The sequence below is a fragment of the Cryptomeria japonica genome, chromosome 4, assembly GCF_030272615.1.
Source record: "Cryptomeria japonica chromosome 4, Sugi_1.0, whole genome shotgun sequence".
NCBI classification, from domain to species: Eukaryota; Viridiplantae; Streptophyta; class Pinopsida; order Cupressales; family Cupressaceae; genus Cryptomeria; species Cryptomeria japonica.
The window spans coordinates 635,055,615-635,065,903 of record NC_081408.1 but is presented as its reverse complement, the minus strand read 5'-3'; positions in this window follow the sequence as shown (position 1 = coordinate 635,065,903).

The following is a 10,289-nucleotide window of genomic DNA, read 5'->3' as shown; positions in this document are numbered from 1 at the left end:
ATCAAACTGATTGCAGCTCGAGGGAGAAGGAATGACACAGGAAGATCAGGGGAGTTGTCAGCACCTAGATCAAACCAAGAAGATCGGAATGAAATAATACCTCGAGAAGGAAACAAGAGAGGTATTAATAGCAGTTTAATAGATGTAGATCAATATAATGGACCATGTTTCCCTTGTTTGGAAAACATGTCTTAAAAGGCACAGAAATGATGGAGATGAATATATGGACATCAAGGTAATCAGATCATGCATGATCTGATTAGATTTGGTTTTCCTCGTAGATAGTGAGGAAACCCTAACCATCAAAATTTTAAGTTTCATTTTGGTGGGAAATTTTCTGATAAGAAATGAGAGCGATGGACAAAGAAGATAGTTGATGTTGTGAAGATTGTGGAGGGGAGAGTGGTGTGAATGAGCAAGAAAACCTGTAAGAGGATTCTACCAACAGTATCATAGTCTGGCAATTGATCTCAATCGGTAAGGTGTGGTAGAGTAGGCAGCATTCTAGTGTGACATGGTGTATTGAGAGATTGTGTGTGAAAGGGAGAGAAATATAACAAAAAGTTAATTGATTCATGAGGTGCAAAATTCATTTGCAGCAAGAAGCCTTAACTGTATTTAAATATTATTTCATTATACTTTACCAAGTTGAAGCTTGGTGTAGGGGTTGGTGCTCCTTAGGTTGGTGCCCAAAATATTTGTAAATCTATGTTTTACTTGTGAGGCTCAATTGGAGCAGTAGTCTCCAACAACTCTTCTCACTGAGGTTTTTCCAATATTGGGTTTTCCTCATAAATCTAGTGTTGTGAGTTTCTTGTGTTGGAATGATCTCTTTAGTATTTCTCTCTTGCATAGTTGGCTTGACTATTTAGTGGCTATAAGTGAACAAACTAATTATCTAAAGGTTAGATCGGTAAGAAAAAGATATTGGAATTATAGATTTATTCCCCCCCTCTCAGTGACATTCTTTGGTCATCACTTCCTTGATAGCTAGGAACACCCATTCCTTCCCATTGCTGGAACACCTAGCAGAGTCTTTTGCTAGTTCATCATCAGAATCAATAACACCTTCCTCATCTACTATGTAGCATGATTTGTCTTTGTTTTTTCTATACTTATACTTGTTTTGATATCTAGGGTTAGGCTTAAATGATCTTCTCACTCTTTCTTCAAATCTTGATTTCTTTTCAGGACATCTAGATGCAAAATGACCAATATTATTACATGCAAAAAATTTAAAAGGTTATTTTCCTTCCTACTTACTTCCTACCGGTCCTTTAGGTACTCTTCTAGAAAATAGTCCTTCAAGTTTCTCAAAATCATCATCTTCTCTCTTCATATTATCTAATTCCTTTGCATATAAAGATTTCCAGTCTTTCTTACCAGTTGTTGATGCAGATGAATGAAAAGTAGGTTCAGACTTCATAGCTCCAGCAAGTCCAAATTTGTCAAACACAAAAGTAGATAATTTCCCAACCAATGTATCTCTATTGACAGAAGTATTAAACATTGTTCTCAATTCATTAATTGTAGTAGCCTTCATCTTGTAAGCTAGTGGTAGGGCTCTCGAAACTTTAGAAACTATTTCATCTTCACTCAGAGTTCCACCACAACATTGAATTCCTATAACAATCTTAGTTACCCTTTCCATGAATGTAGTAATCATTTCATCTTTTTCGATCTTCATGGTTTTCATATCTCATCGGGTAACCATCAAGTTTATCAGTCTTCATAGTAGGGTCATCCAACTTATCCCATATAGCCTTTCTAGATGATTTGTTGGTTAATCCCATTATTTGTTGATAAGAAAGTGCACACAAGAGGGATTCTCTTGCTCTACAATCATTCTCAATCTCCTTATCCAAGTTTACTAAAGGAGGATTTCTAGATGCTAGATTATGAGGTGTAACACTATTTTGTGTGATCTCCCAAATCTCCTTACCGAGACATCTCAGATGAGTCTCCATCCAAATTTTGCATACTATGTAATTTATTCCATAAAGCCTAGGAATATCTCTATGAAAGGTAGCTCCAGATGAACTAGATGAACTTGACCTATTAGCTGCCATAGGATTTTCCTCAAGAAGTTAAGCTTTTTGCAGAGAGGACTAGAGCTTTGATACCAATTGTTATATAGTTCAAATAAACAGAAGACAACTAAGAGCAGGGACAAATTAGTTGTCATAGATTACTAGAATATTTAGCAATTGAAACTTTAATACCAGAATGCTTAAACCAAATACCGAAATAGCAGTTAAACCAATTAAGCATAAAAAATAATCAGAGAATAAATTCCATCCACATGACACCAAGATTTATATGTGGAAAACCCGGTAAAGGGAAAAATCATAGTGGGAATCCTACCCACAATTAGATTATACTTTTGCAATATGTGAATTAAAATTTAGTGGCCTACACTTGCAAGAAGGCCAACAACCTAGAGTGCACTACTCATCATAAAATAAGTCTCACTAACTACATAGAAATCTAGACTACAATCTAGGAGAATGAATGAACTACTAAGTAGAGTTTTGGTTAAGCTCAATACCATAGGATAAAATCATCTTACATAAACCCAATTTGATCTCCAATGATTGACCAAATCCTCAGCGTGAATGATATTACATTATTCACACATTACATATCCATATCTCATTCCATGACCATATGATCTATAATGAGATCTTACATCATATATATACAAACCCTCAACCATAAACAATCAAGTTGGTCACTAGATAATAAACCAGTTACATAATTACAAAACATGTTAGCCTTAGACCAAACAAATGATATCTAACTCATAAGACATCCCAAAAACACATCGAGAGGTCCAATACATAGCTAACATTAAGTCGGTCCAAAAACTAGATCAACCGACACCCAATATAGGTCCACACACTAAAGAAATGATCCCAATCTGGTAAGTATCAAACATGATTACCATCAACATCTTGAATCCATACCAAAAGTTGCATGAACACCACTTATGTATATCATCAAAATATCTGCTGGTGAAACCCTTGTCAAAACCACAAACCAAACTTCCAAGCAAATAGGATAACATCTGATCACCAAACCAAAACCAACTAGCTGAATATGAATGTGAGTAAGCCAATTCCATAAGCAAGTCATACCGGAGCATACTGGATCATGTCAGTTCCAAACCAACCAGAAACCACTTAGCCTACCAGGACTAGAAGGGTGCCAGTAAAGAATCCAAAATGGCTAGTGTTGACATCAATGACAAAACATCAAAACAACACATAATCAATTCCTCCAAATGGCCAACAACAACAAGGGATAGAGAGATGAGACAAATGAGAAGGGAGGATGTAGCATTGCAGGCAAGGTTGGAAGCCTTGGAGAGAGGATCTAGAAGAAGACAAAAAAGAGAGAATGGTGAATAATACGATGAAGCAAATGATGGAGAAAATGAGAATTAGAATGAAGGGAATTGATAAGGGGAACTAGACCCTAAAGAGAGAAGGATGGTGAGGCTATTGAAGGTAGTACAAGGAGGTGAAAGTAAGAAAATCATTAATTTGTTGGCATTGCATGAAGATTGCATTGAAGAAGTATAGTGTTGTCATTGATGTCAATAGCAATCAGTAATGAAGCAGTAAAGCAACTGGTAATGAAGTAGTAAAGCAATTGGTAATGAAATAGTAAAGAAACCGGCAATGAAGTAGTGAAGATCAACTGACAGCCCTATCTAGTAGAAAAGCATAATCCTCACTGATGAATCTTGGAGATTGTTTGTGATGATTTATGACCGAATGATGATCAGTGATGAAGATTCCTTGTAACCATGTTGCACATGATGAGTTTTAAAAAGATTTTGGTGCATAAAGATAACTATTTATCTTGGGAATGATCAAATGCATAGTATGAAGTGAAAAATATGTGATTGTTACAAGATTCAAAGTGCAATGATCTAGGAGCGGTTGTAGATGCCTAGAATAATGTAAAGTTGATTGCATGTAATTTGACAATCAAGATTGAACTATTGTAGGGTTTGTGTTGTGTTACTGACCTATTGTATTTTCTTATAAGGTTGATAATTTGATACAATGAGGTGTTGGAAAATTTGGTTAAGTATGTAAGTGATTGTTTCCGAACCAGGAGGTGTGTCTCTAGAATGATGGAAGTGTTCAAAGGTTAGAATCAGCATTTAAAGACTCAGTCTCAACCCCACCAGTAAGGAAAATCAAAGAAGTAAGTTACATTCATGAATCTAGATCCAACAGAGAGGTAGATGATGATGATAGACTGATGGAACTCAAAGCATTGTTGGCCAAGCGGTTACCCAGAGGTACCAGTAAGTATAGAGGTGAAATACAACTAAAATGTTTTGCATGTAACCGGATAGGACATATTGCTGCTAATTGTCCTAATGAAGATAACAAGGAAAAACAAGAGAAATATAGGAAGTTTAAAGGAAAAGGGAAAAAAATTATTTTATTGTAGTGGATGAAGGTATTACAGATGAAAAATCTGAGGAAGACACAAATGAGGACATTGTCTTTGTTGCTATCAAAGAAAACATATCAGATTAGAAGGCATTGGTCTCTCACTTGGATAATTTAAATGACTGGAGAAAGCTCCTAACACTGGATGAATTTGATGGAGGAGTTGTCAGATTTGGGAATAACTCTCCCTACATGGTGAAAGGCAAATGATCCATTTCCCTGAATGGTAAGAGTAGTTTAGATAATGTCTACTGGGTTGACGATCTAAAACACAATCTTTTGAGTGTTGCTCAACTCAATAACAAAGGTTACCCATTAGAATTCAAGAATGGAGTTCGCAAGATCTTTGGAAGCAAAGGTGAACTGACTGCAACAAGAAAACAAACCAGAGGTAATCTTTTTCACTTAAACTCTAAAGTCAATAGTTGTTTATTTGGAAAAATAGAATATAGTTGGCTTTGGCATTAGAGGGTTTGCCATGTAAATTTTGATAACATTGTAAGAGTCAACAAGTCAAAATTAGTAAGAGGATTGCCATAATGGGACAAACTAGTGAATTCTTTGTGCAAGGAATGTCAGTTAGGGAAATTGACAACCTAAACCTTCAAGAGAAAATCTTTCTCAGCTGAAAATTTGCTAGATTTGGTTCATACTGACCTATGTGGACCAATAAGGACTAGGAGTATTCAAGGAGACCAATACTTCATGATATTTACTAATGACTTCTTAATAATGATGTGGGTCACATTCTTGAAAGACAAGACAAAAGCATTCAACAAATTTAAAGCATTCAGAGCCTTGGTTGAGAATGAAAGTGGAAGGAAGCTGAAATGTTTAAGGAGTGATCAAGGTGGTGAGTTTACTTCAGAGGAATTCACTAGATACTATGAAAATAATGGGATCAAGAGGCAGCTATCTACACCAAGGACACCAGATTGGAACAATATTGTAGGAAGGAACAACCGGTCAGTGGTTGAAGCAACTAGGACTATGTTAATCCAAAGAGGTTTAGATAAGACATTTTGGAAAGAAGCTTTCAACATAGTTGTTTATACAATGAACTAGATACTGGTCAAAAGAGGTAAACACAAAACCCCCTATGAATACTGGTATGGTAGATCACCCAATGTCAGTTATTTCAATTTTTTTGGTATCAGAGAATTCCAGGTCCTCTTGAGTATAAGCCTAATAGCTTGAGGAAAAGATCTAGGAGAAAATGATGAAGAGGAGAAGGTCTAAATTTTAATAGAGATAACAATAGAATCTAGAGTGATAGATGAATATTTACATAAAGAGTTTAGGATGTCAATATTATGATCATGTTGTCTCTAAGTATTACTTATATAGTGGGATTTTGATAGATGATCAGAAGAAGGATCAATAGGAGGACAACCAAGCATTGGAGGTCATCATCAGTACCTTGTCAGATTTAGAATATGTTGATGTTCATGGATTGGAGACTGCATATAAAGTTTGGAAGAAACTGAAGGAAATCTATGGTGGTGATGAGAGTGTAAAGATAGCCAATGAAGAGATTCTTAAAGGAAAATTTTCTAACATGATAATGGTTGAAGATGAAAACATTCAATAGTATGGTTAGAGAATCAAGGAGATAGTTGGAAAAATCAAAAGCACTGGAGGTACAGTGGAGGATGCCACTGTGATTAGCAAGGTATTGAGAACCCTTCTATCTCTCTATGCTATTAGAGTTGCTGCCATTCAAGAACTCAAATCTATTGACAAAAAAAAGGTAACTCTTGACTCTATCATTGGTAAATTGACTACTTTCAAATTAAATGATTTTATGGATGTGTTTTTGGTATGGTTGATATGAATGATTGGTAAATCTGCATAGATATATTTAAACGAGTGGAAATGATCTAAAATATGTTATTTTTGGTATTAGTGAAGTGGTTTAAGGTTTTGGCCAAAGGATATTTAATTTTCAAGATCTGTTGTATTATATCAGTGAAGTATTTGGTCAACCAATAAGGTTTAACAATGCAGCTGCACATATGTTAAAGTGTCTAAACCTGTATACTTTGTGACTTTATTCTTTGATGAAAACAAGTTAGGTGAAAGTTTAGTTAATTTTGTAACTACTGATTCACCCCCCCCTCTCAGTAGTTGATCGGATCTTTATAGTTTCATCATATTATCAATTGGTACTATCATGGCAAGATGGATAGTGAAGAGGTATTGGGGTTGATTCATGCCCTAAAAAACTACTTTGAGTATGAAGACATGGATGAGGAGAAGAAGGTGAATTTTTCTAAAACAAAATTGAGAGGGCCTCCTCTAGCTTGGTGGACTAGTGTAGAAAGTAAGAGAGTGGGTAAAGGAATGCCTAAGATCACCACATGTAGAAGGATGACATCCATGAAGAAGGATCAATTCCTTCTCTAGACATATAAATTTGACCACTTCTCTAAATGAATATTTAATATTTATTTTAACCCCATCCTTCTTATTAATTAAATTCCATTTAATTAATTTCTTCACATTCATATATTTGATTAAATCAATTACTCAATTTATTTAATTAAGTTCAACTAAACCTTTTCTAGCCTTTCCCAATTACTCACTATATTTAATTAATTCCCCTTTCCCCCTTCTAATTAAATTTACATTTAATTAAAATGATCCTTTCAAATAAATAAATCTAATTTATTTATTTAAATCCCCCACTTTTCTTCATGCAAGTTGCATCTATTTTTGGTTGAAATAAAGATTTTATTTTAATAAAAATCCTTTTCCCTCCACTTGCATTTTCCTACATCTCCCACTGGCTTCTAAACCCTTCTAGATTTTGCTAATCCATCTCCTAATTATTGTCACAATCCTAAGAAAAGAGAAGTCACTTCTCAAAGCCTCCAAAGTCTTCAATAACCATTAAAGGTTTTATGTCCTCAACAAGTTAACCTTAAAAGTCTTCCAAACCATTTTAGCCTCTTACATAACCATTAATGGTTATCTCAACCTTCTTGTATGTGTTATGATAAGAAGTGAACAACTGAGAGGGGGGGTGAATAAGTTGTTAATAGATTATATCAATCAAACCACTTAATAACCTTTAACCGGATTACATAAACATTATGTACCAAAATAGCAGAAATAGATACCTGTAAGCAATAAAACATAACAATAAATACCACATAACACCATGATTTGTACGTTGAAAACCTGAAAAGGGAAAAAAAATGGTGGGAAACCTACCCATAGTTAGATGATACTTCTACAGAAAGTATGTGATACACTAAGGGGCCTGCACATGCAGGAAGGCACACTACCTAGAGCATACTGCTGATTACAAAAGAGTCTAACTAACTGTAGAGAGGTTATAACCACCACAAGATAAATGGACAACAATCTAGAAAAATGCACTTCCAAAGATAGCATCTACCATGCCTAATTATAGTACTGATTAAGATCAATAGTGGAGGCCTTTGACTTGTTCCTTAAACCCAATTTGATCACCTATGATCGACCAAATCTCCTTCACATATGATATTATATTTCCATTCCATATCATTCATATTCATGATCTAAAATGAGATCTTACATCAATTTATACCAACCCTAAGGCCCAAACCAATTAGGTCGGCCACCTAAAATATATTACAATAAGATCATTACATACATCCACATTACAATGATATGCCATGTCATCTTGAAACCAAAACAATAATAATCAATCCATAAATCATCTTGGTAACATGTATAGAACATGTTAACATTTCACCGGTCCATAACCTAGGTAGTCACCAGACCTAATCTGGGTTCACCATGACAAAGCAATGTATTTAATAAGTTAAGGCATGATCAAAGAACATATTCAACATTTTGAAATCCATCTAGAAGCCACACCAATACTACCTATGCATCTTGTCAAGATTTCACAGTGAAAGCTCTATCGGTTAAATCTTAAACCCATGTTAGTAAGGGTTTACAAGAGCATCGATTACCATGTCAATACCAATTGACCAAAACATTCTCTAGAAGCATGTAACAAATAAAATCAAACATACTCCATTGATCCAAACATGTCGGAAGTGTCCAACAAAAAGTCCCTTTTGTCGGTAACACTAGATCTTCTACTGGTAACCAGAACCTATCTGCCAGTAACCAAAACCATAATAGCTAGTGTTGACATCCATGATAAAACATCAATGCAACACATAATCAATTCATCCATATTTCCAACAATCTCCCCCTTTGACATTGATGGCAAAACTAGATGTGAAAAACATCTAAGTACCAAGAAATGCCAAACAATTCAGCCCCTATGGAAGACAACAGACAATCTCCTAAATATGAATAAATCTCCCCCTATGAATAATCTCTGAATTTATTTTTGACATCACTATCTCTATCTATCCCCCTTTGACATCAATGCCAAAAATCTAACAAAAATATCAAAGAAAGTATGTAAGCCTCTAAATCTCAAAGTTGGCTACTCCCCCTGAGTAGTAGCACCACTCATCAGTGTCAGAATGAATAGTATTTATGATAATGCATGTTGGACTAATGCCAAACTATATCAATCATGTCTCTATCAGAGGGGTAGAAAACCCTAACTTGTCTCTCAAATACTCAAATTTTTCCTTAGATAATGGTTTAGTGAATACATCTGCAATCTTCTCTTTAGTGTTCACATAAACTAATTTGACTTCCTTTCCTTCTACCTTGTCCTTCAGAAAGTTATACTTTATTGATATATGCTTAGTTTTAGAGTGAAATACTAGATTCTTAGACATATCAATTACTGCAGAGTTATCACAATAGATAACTACTGGTTCATTAAAATTTACCTTTATATCCTTCAACATTTTCTTCATCCACAATACTTGAGTACAATTAGTTGTTGTTGCAACATAATCAACTTCTATAGTAGATAAAGAAATGCATGACTATTTTTTGCTGATCCATGAAACCAAAATCTTTCCTAGAAAGAAAGCTCCTCCAAAAGTGCTCTTCTTGTCATCAGTATCTCCTATCCAATCTGAATCAGTATATGCACATAAAGTGAATTCATCATCTCTAGAATACCATAAGCCATATTTTGTTGTTCGTTGCAAATACCAAAATATCCTCTTGACTGCACATTCATGATTTTCTTTATGATTAATTTTATATCTTGAAACAATACTTACTGCATTCATAATATCAGTTCTAGTGTGAGTTAGATATAATAGACCACCAATCATAGACTTAAACCTTATCGGATTTACCACTGTAGATGTATCTTTGATATATAATTTCACACTTGTCACCATAGGAGTACTTACCAGTTTGGAATTATCAATACCAAAATTCTTCAACAATTCCCTTAGATACCTAGTTTGATAGATAATATGCCTTTTGTCAGTTTGAGTAATCTACAAACCTAAGAAAAATCTCATCTCACCAATCATGGACATTTCAAATCCATTCTTCATATTATTAGAAAATTCCATGCACAATTTATCTTCTCTTCCAAAAATGATATCATCAACAAATAATTCAATCATCAAAATATCATCATCAGTGATCTTATAATATAAATTACTATCAACACTTCCTTTAGTAAAACCAAGCTTCAAAACATATTTATCCAACCTTGCATACCAAGCTCTAGGAGCTTGTTTCAATCCATATAAAGCTTTCTTCAATCTGCAAACCATATCTTTATCATCTATCTATGAAAATCCATTAGGTTGTTCAATATATACTTCTTCCTCAAGTTCACCATTCAAGAATGCATATTTAACATCCATTTGATAGACCTTATAGTTCTTAGAAGCTGCATAGGCAAGAAATAGTCTAACAACTTCAATT